This window comes from Mastacembelus armatus, chromosome 16, assembly GCF_900324485.2.
Source record: "Mastacembelus armatus chromosome 16, fMasArm1.2, whole genome shotgun sequence".
In the NCBI taxonomy this organism is placed as follows: domain Eukaryota; kingdom Metazoa; phylum Chordata; class Actinopteri; order Synbranchiformes; family Mastacembelidae; genus Mastacembelus; species Mastacembelus armatus.
Genome location: NC_046648.1, coordinates 11,924,485 through 11,945,841, shown reverse-complemented (window position 1 = coordinate 11,945,841; position 21,357 = coordinate 11,924,485).

Genomic DNA, 21,357 nt, shown 5'->3' with positions numbered 1-21,357 from the left:
AATTGAAATCAAAGCATGCATATTTGTATTATCCATAAAATCATAAACAATATTGTTACAACTGATTCAACAGCTGTGATTCTGACAGAGTAAGAGTAATAGCTATGTGTTGGCAACTGTGGAGAGAAAAAAAACTGTGGAGATGTCAATAACCAATAAATGAACACTGAGCAAGTTGGTGATCAGTTACTGAATATATGGGGCCAGTAACATTTCTTGATGCATTATTTGTTTTGGATTTGCTAAAACAAAACAATACAAACTATTGGATCTGAACTTTTTCACTATTTAGTGATATATGAAATATGCTGCTGTTGTACTTTCCAAATTAACTTTTTAACACATTATAATTTAACAAAATTCACATCAAAATAATATAGTTGTTGCCAGCCAAAACCACAGACAACTCCACATCCATTACTTCTGCCAGTCAGTATTTTTGGTATTTGGTTTTAAACAGTTTTGAATTGTTCTGCATTGTTGTGCAGCTTCTTGTCTGCTTCATAATAGGAGATGCTACATTTATATACTGTAATTTTCTCACCTGCTTTAAATGATCTGTAAGTTGTACCAATCCTTCATAGAGATTTCAGAGAAATGACAGAAAGGACTAAAGAAAAACTAGTTTTTCTGTGTGGACACTGTGAAGCTGGAATGGCACTGGCTTATCTGAAGCAGCTGCAATGAAGCACACTCCCTGTGCCAATTGCATCAGTGTCACAACAAGGCTGTCCGATTTTTGAGACTCAGACAAATGCAGCCAAATTCTTTCCCAAGGAAACAAAGGATTCAACTGTTGCATCCTTTGCGACCCAACTTATTCCAATATACATGAAAAGTGAATATAGTGGAAACAAGTGGCGAATCACAGGATCTAATTGGTGATCCACCTGCAGCTGTCACAGTTTCATGACTAATGAAATAGACTAGGCCATCTCATTTTGGTTCAGACCATAATTCACCTACAAAGGACTCTCCTTTGTAGATTACATCCTTCAAAGGATGTGGTTCCTGAAGTAGGAACAGCTAATGAAAGGTATGGCAGAGAGGGCGTTGATTAATTTTTATTATTACAAGTTCTTAAGAGCCTAATTCTTTGATTTGTAAATGTGAAAACCCTGGAGCTAGCGGCTACTGCAACAGAACTCAGGAACCTTGGTGTACCTATGGCAGCAGAAGTAATATACAAGTTTTGATGTGATATTTGTTAACAAAAGTATGAAAGATGAGCTTGATACAACAGGTACACTGTATTGATTAAGCCCAGTTTGATTGCAGGATACATAAGTTTTAATTAAACATTTGGGTAATCAAAATGGCAGGAATATTCAAGGCTCATAGCAGACTTTTGGGATCTATCTGAAGCTCTATTGATTAACAACCTTTACCTTTTACCTCTAAAGAGTCAGTCTTGCCAATGAAGTCTGAGAGATTGACCTTTCAGCCCCATACAGAACCACACAAATCGTCTTTTTTCTTTTAATCTGTAACATAGACATGCCTCCACAATTGCATTCATACAAATCCTTTCTTTTTAAATCTGTCCCTATTTAATCTAAGTAATAAGTCTCCAAAACAGTTAAATTTGATTGTAATCACTGGGGTTTCATTAGTTTGCCTCCTGCATTTGTGCCAGGCTGTCACCTGACATGCTGTCGGGTTTATAGGTTTTGTTATTGGTGTCATTGTCTCTGTTTTCTTGCCAGATTGACTACTCTTCTCTTGTTTTGTGTTAATGGGCTCTGTTTTAGGTTAAGTGATTCAGGAAGACTTGCTTGAATCAAGTGATGAAGAGAACCCTGCGGAAGTTGTAAATTTTTTCCAATCCAAAGATAGAAATATTCCTCCATTCCTCCTAGTGATCGGCGGCGTATGCAGAGAGGGAGAGGAGGCCCCGTGGACCAACAAGGTGTGCTGTTTCTCATGCTGAAAGCATAAAGTCCACATTTCAGTTATTTATGTCAGAAGAAATTGAAAAGATAGTGCTGGAAATGACCAACAAGGAGGGGCATCATGTGTATGGTGATAATTGGAAGAAAATAGATAAAAGAGATCTACAGGGATACCTGGGTCTTTTGATTCTTGCTGGTGTCTACTATTCCAGTAAAGAGGCTACGTCCACCCTATGGCATGCTCAGTGTGGGAGAGCAATTTTTCGTGCCACTATGCCACTGAAGACATTCCACCGTAATAGAGGGTCTTCGGGGACACAGCATCACATGCAATGACTTTTTCAAGTTCTATACTCTTGGCCAGTAGCTGCTAAGGAGGATGCTGCACATGGTAGAAACCATGAGAAAGACTACAGACTTATCAGTCTATAGTAAAAGAGGCTAAAAGGAAGCACTTTTCTAAAATTATTCTCTTAAACTGTCACAAGCCTCGTGTACTGTTTAAGACTATTGACACACTTCTTAATGCTCCTCAGACTGCCTTGAAGTCTTGAAGTCTCATTTGAAAGCTGTGAAAACTTTCTTCACTTTTTTAGTGATAAGGTCACCTTCACGAGAGCCCATCAGCGCCTGCCCCTTGCTCTGCTGCTTTCCACCAGTTTGAACCTGTTAACATGTCTCAGTTGCAGGAGATTGTTGGTCTGTCGAAACCCTCTGGCTCTCTGTGTGATGCTGACCCCCCGACTTCTTAAAGAGGTTTTTATTACGTTAGGTGCGTCTGTTCTTATCATTGTTAATGGCAGTCTAACCTCAGGGGTGTTTCCTAGCAATTTTAAACATGCAGTAGTACAGCCACTGATTAAAAAACCTGGGCTAAATCCATATGTTCTTGCCAATTTTCAGGCCAATCTCCAGATTATCAAGGATTTTTATCAAAGATTTTAGAGAAAATTGTTTATAATCAGATTTTGGCTTTTTAAATGAACACAATATCTTGGAGGTCTTTCAATCTGGTTTTAAAGCAATGCACAGCATTATATTATATATTTTTCCTTATCCTCAGAAAACAATGCATTACCTTCCACTGTTATGCAGATGAGTCCCAAATTTATGTCCCTATTAAAAAGAAAGATGGTTTCTCCATTCGTTACTCAAGTGCTTGAATGACATTAAAACCTGTTGAGTTGAGTATTAGCAGAAAAATGGCAGTAAAGTCAAACATATTACCAATGTAACGTGTAATAAGAACCAGAATGAGCATTTCCTGAGTAAAATATGGGATCATGTCATAGTATTTAAAGCACTGCATCATGACATAGCTGAATACCAAGTTCTGTGTCTTTTGGTTCCGTAGTTTTTGAGATCCCCATTTTAAAGACACCAAAATATTTCCTTCTAACCAATCTAGCAAGTGGCAGTATGGTATTAATCTTCAGTATTACTTCCACACTTCCAAAACAGTTTTTTGTACCACTAAAACTAGCCCTAGATTCCATAGTTCTGCAGCCACATGGGGACGTGACAGCTGTAATTTTTATCTGTTGTAGCTGGAAGGCTTCAGATAATAACTTCAGAAGTGGGAGTATGTCATGTATGAAAAATATCAGAATTACAAAAAAACTGCAGTGTTCTACATGCCCACATATTGCCGCTATATGGATCATGCTGTAGTATTTTAACCATTTCATGCTATCATGGTATTCCATAACATTCTATGCATCAAACATTTGCTCGCAGTATATCCCTCACAGCTGCATAAATACAGCTACATCACAATAAAGTATCTTCCACCATCAAGAGGGCCAAAAGATTCAGCTGTCAGAGGTCCTTAGAGCTCATATTTTGTAACAGCCAGTATACTGTATGTATTACTGTTGTAATTACTGCTGTAGTACTTTATAGCACCACTTGATGGTAAGGTTATAGGTCACTGACTGTAAAATGTAGTAGTGTCACGGAGAGAGTAAAGGGTGGTACAGGATAAACGGACTATACTCTATATGTTCATGTATGAATAATAGGCTTAGCGCCATGGAGACCTGGCTTTGTAATAAAGTCACAGTGGAACACCGTAAGTGGTTGCTCTCTTCTAAGCTATCCTGGAGCCCATGTTAATGGATATAGCTGTCGGCCTCTATTACCACCTCATGTTACAATTTGAAAAGATTTAGGCACACAGTGATGTGGAAGAGGAAGATTCAATTCAATTCAATTCAATTTTATTTTTATAGCGCCAAATCACAATACAAATAATCTCAAGGCACTTTACAAAAACAAAAAAACACAACAAATCCCTTATGAGCAAGCACTTGGCAACAGTGGAGAGGAAAAACTCCCTTTAACAGTAGAAATTTCTTTAAGTTTGACAGTTGCTAATTCTCAGAAAACAACCACAAGTGTGATGAATCATCTCAGGTTTAATCACGGGCCCGGAGAGGACGTCCTTGCAGAAGTCCTCTGCCGTCTGTGTTACAAGACCAGTTTATATACCATACTTTGGACTAATCCTGAACAGACCCCCACATTGTTTGTTCAGGTAGTATCTTCAGTCTTCTTACCATCAAAGAAACAAATTGTTGGCAGTCATTTACAACCTTCTACCCTAAAACACTAAACCAATAAACAGACAGAACCACATACCATGAAAGGGTCAAGCAAACATTCAACCCCCACACTGGTTTACGTCAGTGACCATTTGCTCTGTCGTAAAGTCCCACAGCGGCCATCTGCCTCGACCAGTAGGGGTGAGTGGATAGAGGAGAGAGAAAAGAACAGCAACAATAAACAACAAATAGACACTGCAGGTTGGTGGGGCCAGTAACTGCACATCATCGTTATACAGCTCCAGGACCTGGGACACCTGCAGAAGGTACAGAGAGAGAACAGAGAGAGGGAGAGAGCACAAACTAGGGGAGAGAGAGTGCACAAGGTTAGTGACATTCAATGGTGGATTATACATGTGAGGGAGAAGGAGAGGAAGAGAGAGGAAGAGAGGGGAAGGGAGGGGAGGGGTAGGGGAGCTCGGTGCACCGATGGTCCTCAGGCAGTCTAGGCCTATAGCAACATAACTAAGGGATGGTTCAGGGTTACCTGAAGCCAGCCCAAACTATACGCTTTGTCAAAGAAGAAGGTTTTAAGTCTAGCCTTAAAAGTACAGAGAGTGTCTGCCTCCTGAACCCAGATTGGGAGCTGGTTTCACAGGAGAGGAGCTTGATAGCTAAAGCTAAAGGCTCTGCCTCCCATTCTGCTTTTGGAAACTCTGGGTACCACAAGTAGACCTGCACTCTGAGAGCAAAGTGCTCTATTGGGATAATACTATGAGGTCTTTAAGGTATGAAGGAGCTTGATTATGAAGGGATTTGTATGCGAGAAGAAGGATTTGAAATTCTATTCTTTATTTTACAGGGAGCCAATGAAGAGAAGCCAATATAGGAGAAATATGATCTCTCTTGCTAGTTCCTGTCAGGACTCTGGCTGCAGAATTCTGGATTAACTGGAGGCTTTTAATGGAGATACTGGGACATCCAGATACTAATGAGTTACAGTAATCTAGCCTTGAAGTAACTAATGCATGGACTAGTTTTTCTGCATCATTTTGAGACAGCATGTTCCTAATTTTGGCAATGTTGCGCAGGTGAAAGAATGCAGTTCTAGAGATTTGTTTTATGTGTGAGTTAAAAGACATGTCTCCTGATGTCTCAGAATAATATAGAAATTAATTCAGAGTATTCTTATTCTGAAAGTGAATTTGAAGATCGGGTTCAGTCAGAATATGCACCAAAAGGAGCACCACAGATGGTCGCTGGAACAGCCCAAGAGCCAGCCACTGGAAAAGCCCCACAGTCAGCGGCTGAAAGGGCCCCACAGCCAGCTGCTGGAAGAGCCCCATAGCCCTAGACAAAAAACAAATACAAAACCCAACAAATCTCTTATGAACAAGCACTCTGTGACAGTTATTAGAAAAAAACTCCCATTAAGTGTAAGAAACCTCCAGCAGAACTGAACTCATTTTGGGCAGCCATCTGTCTCAACTGGTTGGGGTGAATGGATGGTGAGAGACAAAAGAATAACAATAAATAACAAATAAACAATGTGGAGGTTGGTGGGGTCAGTAACTGCACATCAGCAATATACAGCTCCAGGACCAGGGACACCTGCAGAAGTTACAGAAAGAGAGAGTACACAGAGAGAGAAAGGGAGAGCACAAGCTACGGGAGAGAGCGGGCACAAAGTTAGTGACATTCAATGGTGGCATATGCGTGAGAGGGGGGAGGAGAGGAGATGAGATGAGATGAGATTGGCCCCGATGATCCTTTCCACAGAGCGGATTGTCCATTGCAGTTTCTTCCTGTCTAGTTTGGTGGCCAATCCAAGCCAGACAGTTACTGAAGTGCAGAGGACAGATTGTATGATGGCAGTGTGGAAGGTGACCAGCAGCTCCTGTGGCAGGTTAAGCGTCCTGACCTGCCACAGGAAGTACAGACTTTGCGGGCCTTCTTATGGATATGGTCTATGTGGGAGGCCCATTTGAAGTCTCGGGAAATTGTGGATTCCAGAAACCTGAAGGTTTCCACAGTAGAGACAGTGGTGTTGAAAATGGTGAGAGGGGCATGAGTCAGGGGGTTTCTCCTAAAATCTTTCATATTCACAGTCTTGAGCGGTTTCAGCTCCAGATGGTTCTGACTGCACCAGTGGACCAACTTCCTGCCTGTATGCAGGCTCATCACTGTCCTGGATCAGACCAATGACTGCAGTCATTAGTGTGATGTTGCCCAGCCTCACCTGCTAGTCAGGAAGCTGGTGATCTATACGTTTCAATATGCTCAGTTGTTGAACACGCTCGATCATGTACTTCTTCGTACCTGCACTGCATTCGTGGACACCTGCAATGTAAGGAACACCGGGTATCATGTCTGTAGATGGTTTCAATTCAGCACAGATTTCCAAGAGAGTGGTCTTTGCTAACTGAAGCCTCTATGCATTTCATTCATCTTTAATTGTAGCACTAAAGCTGTCATTGGTAACCTCTTTTTTCCAAGAACCACCAGTCTTTTTCTTTTTGTTGCATCTGTCAGAATCTTATAGTTGGAATAAATCATCATAGTGTAGCCTATTAAGAGCAAACATCTGCATGGCTTACACTGGTGCTTTGAAACTGTAAGATTTTCTTACCCAAACAGTGCATATAAAGTATCTCTGCTTTTGATACTTTTTTTTACTATTGGTTTCTGTAATAAAAAGCTAAATATAAATAATGTTTTCCAAAAAAATATTCTCAGCTGCACTAACAAAGTCTCTGACTCTGACTCTTTTATTATTTTCAAAATTACATTTTGTAGCCAGAAAATGTTTCAGGTAGGTCAAACAAAATGTTTTCTTGAGTGCTAAGAAAAAAACTGGCAGATGTATCCTGACACAGGGCAGAGGGCTAAATCTTCACAGCTTTAGGATAAAATATCAAACCTGCCAAGTGCTGTCTGGATGTGTGGAGTGTTTGTGCACCATATGGCAGCTAAACAAACACAAACACTGGGGGCACACTGATGTGCCACATATCTGCTAATCAAATATTCACATGAACTAAATGAGGGAAGTACCTGTGATGGAGCAAATTTCCTGTGCCACCAGTTTACATCTCAGCACTGTTATTCAGGAGGTGAGATAAAGGGAGTCTGTGGTGGGTGGGGAGTGTGGACGACAGAAAAACAAACATATTTCTCTGCCCATACTAACTGTCACACACTGGCTGCCAGGTTTCCGTGGGACTCTGCATTCAGTGAATGAAAAAAGTACATATGAAATAATAATGAATAATATATTCCAGCTTAATGTTACATTTAAAGTTTGAAAATGTCATTTTTGACTGACTCACAAGAGACAGTTTAAAAACAATATCGAAACTGACAAAATAAAATCCAAGATATCCTAACATTTAATTGCACAGTAGGTAGACCTCCAAACATACTGCATCCAACATTTCCCACATGCTATCTGACAGTCTCTCTTTATAAAGACCTTTACTGCCTTATAAATGCTCATATATTATGTCAAACATGACTTACACATCATCATGGTCAGTTTTTTCAAACTTGTCAAAGCACCCTTCGGGGGCCACAACAACAACCCTGTCTTTGACATACCACTAAGCCGTATTCCTAATTATGTTATTGAATGTATTATACATGCAAATTCAAGCACTCTAAAAGATACCCTTTTGACTCAAAAGATAACAGAAGGATGTTATTTTAGGTAAGGGTGCCAGCAAGATTATGAGTATGTTGCATGATCCCCCATATTTCACTTGAGGGAGGTACATCACTTATCTGTTTTTTCTCAAATAAACTTCAAATTTACTTACAGATACTAATGTCTTTAGGACTATTTATTAACTGTTTATTAAATAAATACTAACTATTAACATTCTTTTTTCCATACCTTTGAATACAAGCCATAGGGCCTTTCCACCAGATTTGTATCATCCAGTAACAATCACATAGGATTCTTACCTATGTAACAGAGTACAAGAACTTTGTTGTCATGAATAAACATGTCATTATCATTATTCATATTTTCACTAGGGTTGAGCATAAAACGTGCTTGGCTCAGACAAAGATTGTGGTTTGGGTTAAAATAAATTTTGTTACCAAGGTTACCATGATAAATTCACTGTTGAGGTCAAAACCACAAAGTCAGAGGAGCCAAACACATCACACTGTACCAGTATCACACTGGTCTGAAAGTTCCATCCATCCACCTCAAACTCCTCCTAATATATCACCTAACTTCCTCCTTTGCTGTTCACTTGTTCAAGTAGTTTGTCATAGTAATGGTGTCATCTGACTGTAACATCTTACTGGTGGTTGTATTAAACTGCTGGTGTGAGCAAACATTTGGACTCTAAACTGACAGTATCTTTTCCAATAACTATTCATCCTTCTTAAATTATAATGTTTTTTTATTATCTTCCTGTGCTTTTATCTCTGCTTTCCAGCCAGCAGGCTTCATTTCAGGACCCTCTCCTTCTTTCATAGTCCATATTTTTCAGCTGACATCCCACTGTGCTCTTTCAGATGGCAAGAAAGGTGTCAGCTTCAAAAACACCCAGTTTGACCTGAAAACTCTAAAGCATTCCTTTCATTCAGCAGCATGCCTGCTCTTCTCTGCTTCAGCCTCCCCATCCTACCTCCAACCTCCAACACCATCATGACCTCCCCTACGTGTCCTCTCAAAAAGCATCACTCTTCTATTCTGTTTGTTCCTGATTAGATTCAACCCCTGTCTGTGAAGTTCAAAGTTACGGCAAACAAAATAATTTCATAACTGTTTTTTAAAATTATTTTTTAACTAAATCTTTCTGGAAATAATTTTCAGTGCAGAGCTTGTGTGCACCCCTGTCTCTTCTACAGACTGGATGTACAAAGTGTTGAGAAATACAGCCTATAATACAAACAATAAATACATAATGAGGACATGATGTTTGAAGTACCCTCTTCAGATCTGGGAGCTTACTGCTTAATACATTCCTGGGTATAGGTGTCTGCTGATGATGTTACCTCCCCCCTCTTTTTGCCATATCTCATTTCTCCCCCAGAGCTGTCAGATTTACTCCCAATTAATGTATATCTGTTCCAGTCCAACGACTCAACACAAGCAGTGCTGCTGCCATTGCTACTCCCAGCTCACAACTTCTCAGACTTTCTGCTGTTGCTATGGTGTCTGTCTACTTCCTCCAAGGGGCTGCTTGCCTGAATGTTGTTTAGTTCTTTGCTGGCAAATAAAGTCAGCTTCATTTCCAAGATGGGAAAGGTAAACAGTGCAGATTCAAATGTTCAGTGTTGCTCCGCTTATTCAATGTTATAATCCTGCTACTGGGGATATAAATTCTACTACTGTATGTAATATTGTATATTTAAATTTACAGTATACCATCAAAATCTTAACCCATGCACCTATGCACTGAGTAGTTATAGTAATTCTGATGTACAGGTTGAATTGATTTGGCAGCACCTGTTGTTACTGGTGTTCAAACCACGAGAATGTGCATTTATATGCAACCAAACTGCAACAGTAGATATGTGTTGCAGGAAATGTGCCTCAGTGGCATCATGCTATTACTACAAAGAGGATATATTTACTGATATGCTTGTGTATAGTGGCTTGCAAATATGTTCATACTTATCACTTTGGGTAGCATAAAGTAGTTTACTACATATTACTTCTCATTAAAAGTTAATAAGTTACAATATTACTTAAGACATTGAAGGACTATAAGGGAAACATGCTACTGTCATACAGAAACTGCAACCTACCAGATATCCTGGACTAGTTCTTTGTCCGCTTTGACACCACAAGCTGGGGCACCCCTCCTTATACCACACTCCCTGGAGGAGGGCAGTTATCAGTCCACAGTTCCATCAGGTGAGGCCCACCCCATGGAAGAGTGACATCAAGAAATCAAGGTACTACTAAGGTAATGTCCCTAGGAAACATTCAAAATTTGTGCTTTGAGTATCAGAGAAATCAGATTAGCAAAGTTTTTTACTTAAAATAGAGCGTTATTTTCAGCAGGGGAAATACCTGCAATAGTTTCAAACTCAGGCTTTTTGCAATTTTTCTGGGTGGTATGTCTGTTTTTTTATGCTGTGTCTGATTTGCAGTTTTCCTACCACAAAATGATGCACTTTGTTTGCACTGGTGTTGGAGAAGAGATGCAACGTAGACTATGTTTATGCAGATTAGGTTGTCCAGTGCAATTTTGGTGCTCATGATGGGCCTAGCCTTTGATGGTGTGCAGTTTTCCTAACAGCAGTCAAGTCATGGGTACTTGAGAAACTAGTATCCAAATATATTTTAAAGTCTATACTATATTTCTACTATAGTATTATAATACATATAATTATTTAAAAGTAAATACTGCAATTACACAAGTTGTTGACCTGAAATTTTTCAAAAATGTAATATTATGATTTAGAAACATATATATTAAATAAATAAAAGTTCAAAAAAAGTATGTTTCTATTGATATTAATATGATCAACAGGGCTGGTGCTTGTCATGACACATTATCGCAGCTGTGAGAAAATTAGGCTGTGTAAATACTGGTGATTGCATAGCCTACACTGTGGAAGTATGCCAAAGCCAAATGGTGTAGGAGTGCACAAACCCCATTTTGGGAGCTACTCAGTTTGCAGAGCAGCATTTGAGAGCTAGCAGGCACAGATTTGTAATAGCAGAGACAGTTTAGCACGCAATCTTAACCACGCACATGGCTGTTTCTGTGTCTGCTCTCTTGTTGACAAAAGTAACCAGCTTTGCAGTTTGTGCACATAAACATCCCTACTACTTATTCAGATCATCTGTTACAATCACTATTATGTTCTCCCTTGTGCTCAAATGTGACAAATCTGTACCTATAACACTGACCTGCAAACTGAGTAGCTCCCAAAATTAGATTTATGTGCTTTCAAAATTTTTGGCTTCAGTGTACTACTGGTAAGGCATATTAGCAGACTACTAAATAAATATTTGAAATAATTATACAACAAAGATTTTCTTATCATAACGAAGCAATGGAGTACATATTAGTAAGGGGAAGGTAGCGATACAGGGAGAGGGTTTTTCTTTGCCACATAACTGCAAAAACACTATTGGACATACTCATAATGGCTAATTAAAATCACATTTGGACTGCAGCCTGTTTCAGGAAAACACAGCCCATGGTCTCGCCCTACTCATAAAAATGGCCCATACTGTACTTCCTGGGGAAATGGGCTCAAATACTTGATCAACTAGTGAACTTTTAACACAGCATCCTTCGAGGCCATGCACACCGACAGATGGTGTGATATGCCATCAGCACCACAGGCAAGAGGAAGAACCTGCACAGTGGTGAAAGTGGCCCACCGTAGGCAATGAGTATACCATGAGGGCCATCAATATCAGCAGGGACACAACACACTGTGGATACTGTCTGTTTAAGCCATTTCGGGCAGATCTTACAGAGCACTATGCTTCCGCAAAGATGAAGGAACTCTTTATTTCCCCAGAGCAGCAACCTCCATTACACCTTTCAGTCACTTGATGTCCGATGTGACTTTCTTTTGTCAACACATCATCAGTTAACTTCAGAGATAAAGCAACCTTGGTGTATGCAAATGTTCTGTGATGGACTGGTAATTTGCTGAGGTGTATTCTACCTTTCATCCAATGACAGAGTATAAATAATCAACAACATATTTCATATTTCAATATCATTATGAATAGAGCTCGAGAAAATTCTTTTCAACCTTCATATTTTGTGTTATGCCTGAAGAATAAATATAAATCACCTTTAAGACTCAGGCTATTAACATTTACAGTTCCTGAATACACTGCTGTATATTAGTTTTTAGACTTTGACAACTAAGTGTAAGAGCCTACAGCTCTTTGTAGGGTCTATATAGTAACATGATATAAAAAGCCCTGCATGACAGATGGCATGTATGCTGCCTCAGACACAGATAAAGAAGCTGAACTCAACTCAAAAAGTATTTTAAATTTATACAGTGTAAATCTGGCTAACAGTCTGCTGTACTAAAGAGAAGAACTGCACATGAACTTCAGATTGAAGCCTTTCAACACAAACAGTCCAACTGGCATAGTTAGAAATGTACATTTGGACTTCAAGGACATTCTGCTGTGTTTTCAGCAATGATGCCAACATTCATGGATTTAAAGGAATAGTTTGAAAGATAGTATACACAACTATGTGAACGAGGTTTCCATAAACATCCTGGTGATTTTGAATTTTAAGATAGCAACTTGGGCTCTTATTGGCCATAACATAGGATAATTATTTTCAGCTATTTAAAAATTTAAAAACTCTTGCTGAACACATTGATTTTTTTTTAGCTGGTAACAAAATGTGATATTCTGGGCTTTTCCGATCAGATCTTTTAATTTCATATGAAATAGATAATTTGCTAATGCTTCAAAGACTGGTTAAATGACAAATTAACAAAAGTAAAATCTTGGTGGTCTGGTAGTGAAAAAAATATTTGGTTTGGTTAAAGACATCTTTATACCATGTTTAAAAAGTGTTATAGTAATAACAGGACTGTGTATTGTTGTTTGAAAGTTACAGTTGTTAATGTTAAGCCAATTATTAATACTCATGGGTTTCTAATTTTCTGTGAATATGATACCCATATTTTAGGTCTAGTACTGTTGAATATGTATAAATAGGAAATCATCACTGTTATGTTTCTTCCATCCAACAATTACTATTAACAAAACTATTGTGAAATATTATGAATATTACAGCCTCCAGGGAATGCTGGCAGGTTTTAATTGTTTCAGTCTTATTTACCACTGCCAAATGAGCAGAATGAAATAAAGACAAAATATGTTTAAAGTGCGCAGTGTTGTGGTACAATAGTAAATTCCCAGCAACACCAGTGTTTTCCTTGAAGATATACTCTTGGGAAACTGGGCACATGATCAAATCCTAAATAATGAGGAAATTCTCCAGGAGTGGCAGGAGATATTCTTTGTTCACAGTAGAATGATTTCAGTGCTTACAGGATACGAATACCATTAAATCTGAGTCTGTGTGTAAAAAAGAGAGGTGTAGCTTAGGTTATAAATTGTATGTGTGTGTTTTTATTTTTATTTTTTCATCTCTCAGCTGAGTACCAGGAAGTTTATAAAGTTGCTGGATATATTATTTTTTAAATTAAATTATGACCATTTCATTGCAACCACATCCAGTAAAAACACTACAATTAGAAGAAGTTTTGATTGCCAACTAAATGGCTGTGTAATTATGGCTGGTAACTGTGGCTATATGAGGACAAAAGAGTCTTTGCAGTTTCCTCTAAACTAATACATCATTCATTTCAAATGAGCTTCATTTCATAATTCGACTAATATTGCTTTCAGCACCCATGCTCTATCTCTGATAGTGAATGGGGGAAATGATTTGAATTAATCAATTAAAATTCTAAAATGATAAATTTGATTTTACTTGCTTATCATAATTAAACACCCCCCTTGTCAATACTGTCCTGTGCTCACATTGTGTGAGTCACTTAGTGGCGTGTGGAATTATTATTGAATGCAAATGAATCTTGTGAGACTCAAGGAGTTGGATCAGGCTTTGTATAATGTGCTCTGAAGGCATTTAATCCTGTTTAATGTAAGGCTTCATCTTCTCTGTGAGGGAATGCTGACAGAAAGAAGAAAAGGGAGTTAAACAGAGAAGATAAATTGAAGGAATGTAACTTCACCAATGGCATATAAAATCTGAACCACTTACAAGCAGCATCACAGTCAAACTACTGATAAAACCAATTTATACCTGTTTCCTCATATTAGTGATGTTTCCATACATATTTGTGTGTGTGTACCACCAACACCATCTGTGTTCCTAGACTCAAGACTGACAGACAGGTGTGATATTAGTTGTTTCTTTCTTCCAGTTCAAACTCTGGCAACATCATTATGTATGAACAGTAACAGATTTCTGGGGACATTTGGGGGAGTGCAAATGGGGGTCAGGGCTGTCAGAATCAATAACAATGTAAAGCTGGGTGTCACTTGCATAGCAATAAAAATCAGTACTGTGCTTACTGGTGATGGTAGAATTTGAAGTTAAGCCAACAGCAGTCTGAGCCACCAACAGTAGTGATAAACTTTAAAGAGTGCTGCTTCCACTTTTTTTCAGTATTATGCCATAGTAAGCTCTTCAAGTGTTAACGTTGTGCAAAACCTAACATTCTTAAGGAAGAACTTCCTGTGACAATATACATTTTCATACATCTTATTCATTCCTTTTTTGATTTATGATTTTTTTAGGGAATATTTATATAATTTTTGACATTTGAAATTTTTCACCTAAAAATACATCTTAATCTGGGTGAAAAGAATTTCAACACTGGATATTCTCAAAAAATATTGGAATGCTAATGTGTATTCAAATTAATTTTATTGAATCAGGTGTGCTTAGAGATTACGATGCCTGTTGCGATGGTTCTAGGTCTGATGGCATGTGTATTTGGTGGTAGTGGGTGTGAAAGAATCATTGGCTGGACTCTTGCATCACTGGAAGTTGCTTTACATATTAAGGTCAAGAATAATTCAGGCTGAATGAAATCTCTGTTGAGATTAGAAATCTAAAAGACTGTAAGCATAACCATTCATCATGGTGTCAAAGCTAGACTGCTAAGTACTGAGAAGTGGTGTTTGAGTTCATAGTTTTAAGTATATAGTACTGATGACAGTTTGTATGTATGAGTAGAGAGTAATTTTTATATGACTGTCATTTTTATATGATTTATAAAACAGAGGCTTCTTCCTGTAAAAGAGGAAAAACAAGGAAATTTAAAAAACAATTTGTTTTTAATATAAGGCAGTTTCACATACAGATTTTGTTATGTTTAGCTAATGATAGGATTCAGATGAGGAAAACTTGAAAAAAAAAAAACACACTTCATATCAAAAATACAAGCCTAAAGTAACCTGGTCTTGTGATCCTAACATGAACTAGCAGGAGCTAGTTAAGGCTAAACAAAAATCTTGAATTCAAACTAAGGCATAGGGTAACTTAACTATAGCCACTTGAAAACACGTCAAGGCAGAGCATGATCAAAGCAGCTATACGTGCAACAGGGTTAGAAGTGTAGTTCTGTTAGATATTTGTTCTGTGGTGTAAATTACATTGTAACATATGTAATTTTGGTAAAAAGTGTGAATTTTATTTCATTGGATAAGTTTCCTTTCATGGTTAAGTGTTTTGGGTTCTTCTTCTACGCCTGTTTCTGGTGGAAGTGATGACGTATGCCTCCTTGGTGTGCTTCATGGGCTTCCGCACCTCCGCTCCTCCCTCTCCTCACAGTGCACTGCTGAGGGTAGGTCGTAATGAAAATGCTGTCGAGTGCATTTGGTTGTTTTCATTTGAAATATGAATAGTTTTGCCAATGTACCTGCTGTATGTTATGTCTAATAAGTCTTGCTTTATTATTGTAGGGGTTTATGGGTGTTTTGAACTGCTAACATAAGACTTTGGGAAGTTTTGTTAGTCGGTTTGGGCGCTAAAGGCTCAACTGTTAGTAGTTATGCTAGCGTGAGTTCGTTGACGGTTCTGACCGTATTCCCCTACGTAAATAACCACTCTGTGTACATAGGTGTCGAGAAGTACATGGGGAAGAGGAAGACAATTTATGTGGTTGTGTAATTGTCTTCTGCAGTTGTTCAGAGGAATAAACTCTGGGAACCGGTTCATGGCTCCGCCTGTCTTTGTCTTCTCCGGAGTGGACACCTACTCACACGCACACATCCTGACACTGTGGCCCAAGTGAAGCACAAAACCTCCATTGTTCTGTACAGTGAACTCAAAGCACAAAGATATACCTGAGATTTCGGTACCATAATGTTGGCATGGGTAGATAAGCGCTGTGGCATTGTGGGCACTGTTACACGTGGGAAACCAGATGATCCAGCACTGAGTGCAGGCAGAGCAGAGGTATGTATACAGGAAGGGCTGATGATGAAGGTAAGACAGCTGAGAGGGGCGTGGTCTGCATGGATGGCAAGAAAACCAGTCAAATGGAAGGCAGGACAGGATCACTAAAGAGGACACAAACACATTAGGAAAAGACGATATGCAATCAAAGCAGAACAAGAAATGTGTTACAAATTTGGCCCTTTCTGCAAATGAAATAGGTAAAGACTACTGCTCACAGACTACTCACAGTTCATGTAAAATTTTACTTGTTTTAACAAAAAATACAAGTCAAAGAGCTGCTTCAAAAATTTTTAATTTTTTAAATCCAAAAATACAATTAGTTTTTATAACACAAACCCATATTTCCTTCATTAAATATGTCATGTTGTATCAATCAAGATCTTTGTTAAATTAATTTAGCTTACACTGTTCCAAATTATTATGCTAATTTCAGTTAAACATTTTTATTTTTTCAATTCAGATTTTCAATTGTGCTGCTCCTCATGTCAGTTTACGTCACTGACATCAATCTCAGACAGGTCCGATAATTAGTTTGCCAGGTGAGACAAATAAAGTGAAACTGCTTAAGGAGTTTGTCCCACATTATTTAATGCAATATCGAGAAAAAAGAAAGATCTTTCTGCAGATGAAAAGCATGAAATAGTGCTATGAAGCACTAAAGCTATGAAAACACTGGATATTCCATGAAAAATCAAGACAGATTATCATACTGTGAAAAAATTTGTGTGTCATTCAGAGCACAGAGAACCTGTGAAGCTTCCTTAAAAGGAAGCCCTGTGAGGGTGGATGGCAGTTGTCGTCAAAACAGCAGTTTCGGGGCAATTCTGGCATCCTCAAAGGAAATATAGGCAGAAACTATGCAAGGACTTACAAATTCAATGGATGATAGTTGTTAAGGTAATATCAAAGAAGGGCTCCTATGTTAATTTGTTACTTGATCTGTAAATATATTTTTTGAAAAATTTCATACAAATGCAAAAAAATTTGCAATGCAAAGATTTCTTTTTTCAATCCTTTAGTAACTATTAAATGTTTTGCATAATAATTTGGAACACTGCATTTTAAGTTATTTTTCAAGACAAGGACATTGTCATCATTGGTAATTATCCATCCATCCATCCATCATTTTCTATACCCGCTTTTCCTGGCTCAGGGTTACGGGGATCTGCTGGAGCCTATCCCAGCTCTATCATTGGTAATTATGTTTAATAAAATCCAAATTACAATATAATTGTTAAGGAATGACAAATCCTATTGACTGCCAATTGTATAGCCCTTTTAGGAAGAAATGAACAAAAAGAGCATATGCATAATAACTTGGAACATAGTGTAATTACTTTACTACTTTGGATTGTTGTTTAAAATTCTAAATTTATTTCAGCTTAACAAATGTAATCTGTTGTGTGAACCTTTTATTTTTGTTTACGCAACTTAAATTTGCTAAGAAACTAAGCTGCATCAAAAGTTCTTTAACAAATCTATTTCAGCTGACTTTAAATGTTGTGTTCATTTCACTTAAATTTATTTGTTAATTTAACTCCTTTGGCAGGCTTTTATTTCCACACAACTAACAATAATATTGTAAAAAGTTTGTCTTGTACTCCCTAACAAGTTGATTATCTTGTTGTAGTGCTGTAGCCTCTCTGTGAAACACTTGATACAGTGAAAAAGAAGTTAGTGAATCAGAGGAGCTCCATGGCACAGTTTACATATCTGTACCTTAAAGCAGGCATCACGAAGGCTGGAAAGGAAGTGAAGTTCCACAAATTTAGAAGAATTTGACCTAGCCTGGAAAAACAGTCTATTAACATACATAAAACCTCCCCATAAAGCCAGAACTGCATACTATCCATCACTAATAATGGTAAGTAAGAACAATCCCAGGTTTCTCTACAGCACTGTAGCCAGGCTGACAAAACGTCACAGCTCTGTTGAGCCCAATGCCACACAAACAGTGAGTTTCTTAAATAAAATCATAACTATTAGTGATAAATTCATCAGATGCTTCCTGTAGATGATACAGATGTATCTTCTACTACAGCCGCTCTTGGATCATCTGTAAGACCTCAGTTAGGTTTAGACTGCTTCTGATCTCTCTGAACTAACTTCAACAGTTGGTGCATCTAAATCATCAACATGTCTCTTAGACCCCATCCCAGCTAGACTGCTCAAAGACACCCTGCCATTAAAGACTCATCTTTATTAGACTTGGTAAATTTATCTCTAGTAACAGGCTACATGACTCAGTAATCAAACCTCTCCTCAAAAAGTCCAGTTTTGATCCAGGAGTCTTGGCTAATTATAGACCTACATCCAACCAACCATTTATTTCTAAAATCCTTGAAAAAGCTGTTGCTAAGCATCTATCTGACCACCTTCACAGAAATGAACTGTGCAGTTACTGGCCCCACCAACCTGCAGTGTTTATTTGTTGTTTATTGTTGCTGTTCTTTTCTCTGTCCTCTGTCCGCTCACCCCAACTGGTCGAGGCAGGTGGTTGCCCAAAGTGAGCCTGGTTCTGCTGGAGGTTTCTTCCATTAAAGGGAGTTTTTGCTCTCCACTGTTGCCAAGAGCTGCTCATAAGAGATTTCTTGGGTTTCTGTTTTCTCATAAAGTGCCTTGAGATGATTGTATAGTGATTTGGCGCTATGCAAATAAATTGAAATGAACCTAAAACACTAAAGAAAACAGCAGTTACAATTACATTATTGTCACCATGAAGTTTGCAATAAACCATGCAGAACATTTTCACCATTACAAATGCTATTCTATTTGCCATGCTGTGTGTGCAGTCGCTTATTTAGGGCTTGTTTTCATAGGCCTGGGTGCTTGTTTGTTTCGCGAGATCTGGCAACGCTGAAATTAAGCAATGTCGACACTGCCCCGCACTGCACACACATCACAAGCTGGCCGAATAATGCTAACATCAGGGGTTAGTGCTAGCTGTCTCTAGTTACAGACAACCATTTGTCTTGGTAAGCATGAAAGTCCACAACAACACTCAAGATATTATAGAAATGTTACAGCTCTCAGAGCTTCATTCTATTTATTTATTTATATATTTAACTGATTCTACTCAACTTGAAAAGAGATACCACAATGTCAACTGAATATGAGAAAAACTGGAGCACGTCCTCTACTGCCAGTTCTCTACAATTACATCTTGACAGAATTACAGAAATGTGTGAATGCAAACAGCTTAGTCCATGAACATGCCCAACTGTTTGCAAGTTGACACACATTACTGAGTTAGTTGAACATGGATTGTTAGTTGAGATGTGGTCAACTAGTAATTTCCTGTTATCAAAACAACTTGAGAAATATGTTACTGTACTGACAAGGAATTACATGCTAGAAGAACAAAAATGCAAAATCATAATTTACACTGTACACTGATTACATTTGTTTTCTTTGTTGGAGTATTTGTCAATATTGCGCAGGTTGTTTGCAACCTTTTTTTTTTTTTACATAAATATTATGCACTAAATGCTCAGTGTCATTTGATTTGTGTCTAAAGCATTTCCTTCAACTGAAATGATGTTTTAGCAAAAAAAAAGAAAATAAGAAATTAAATAGTCACATATGTCAACATTTTTTTTTTCCATTTTTCTGTGTGACAGTCAGCTGATTGACAGTGGGCCGAATGGAGCATAATGCTACTCTGTTGTGAAAGCACTTAACGTGAACACTGAAATAATGACAAAACACAAAGAGTGACTGGACCAAATGAAGGCTTTATGACTATGGGATAGTTGAGCTTTGGGTAGCTGTCTTTCATATTATAGAGGTGTGAAGTGCAAGTGCTGAACGTCTTATTCTGAAAAGAAGGGGGAGAAAATTGAGATATCAGCAAGAATGGTAGGAAAACCTGTCAGTCAGTTACAACTTATTTATGCTTGATTTTTCATTGACATCAATATAACGTTTTCAAGCAAGTCCTTGAAATAAATGACATACATAAAACAAACACCAATTAAGTCAAAGCAGCCATCACACACACACACACTTCTACACTTCTATCTTTGTGAGGACATTCCTTGTCATAATCCATTGCCTAGCCCCTAACTTTAAACTTAGCCATCATAACAAAATTCCTAACACTAACCAAAATCGGTTTCTAACCTTAACACTAAAAATGAAGCATTGCCCCTCAAACAGCGGTAAGACAAAATGAGGACCAGCCAAAATGTTCTCATTCCACAAGTATGCTGAAATTGGATTACAGAAAGACAGAAACACACACATTAAAATATAGACAAATAATACAGAAAATAGAATCAAGGAGAACTTTGTGTGCTCCCATCAAGGAGAACTAAAAAAAAACTGCTCAGCTGGCATGTAGAACATTTAAAGTTAACTTCTTCTGAAATCTGGTATTTTCGTTACAACTCTAACCACAGTCACTGACTGAACCTTACCTAATTGTAAATAAGATTTCCTCCCAACTTTCCTCCCAAATGTAGACTCTATCTATCTGGATAAAATTCACTAATGAGAAGGTAGAATAGATATCTAATGATCTGGGTGGAAGATGTGTTAAAAGCACAAAATCAAATCAACAAAATCCATAAATAACTAAGAGATATTTTTTGATAAAATCTAGGTCTTATATGGAAGAAGGTTGTACCAAATTAAATTGTTATTTTTCTTATTTCAGTGTCACTGGCATGAACAATGCAGATTGAAACTTAATGTGTGCACAGGTAAAATGGCATCCAGCATGACTGGATATGACAGCAGAGTGCAATGTGGCAACAAGGTGTTAATATAAGGCAAGACTGACACACTCCACAAATGTACAGTGCACTCAAACATTTCCACAGGAATTGTTATTAATCTCTGGCTAAGAAGAAAAAATAGTACTTTCTTTAGAGGTGAAGAGAAAACTATTACAAACATTATTGTGGCCGTGTTTTTTTTTTTTTGTTTTTTTTTTTGGACACTTTGTGTTTTTTGTGTGTT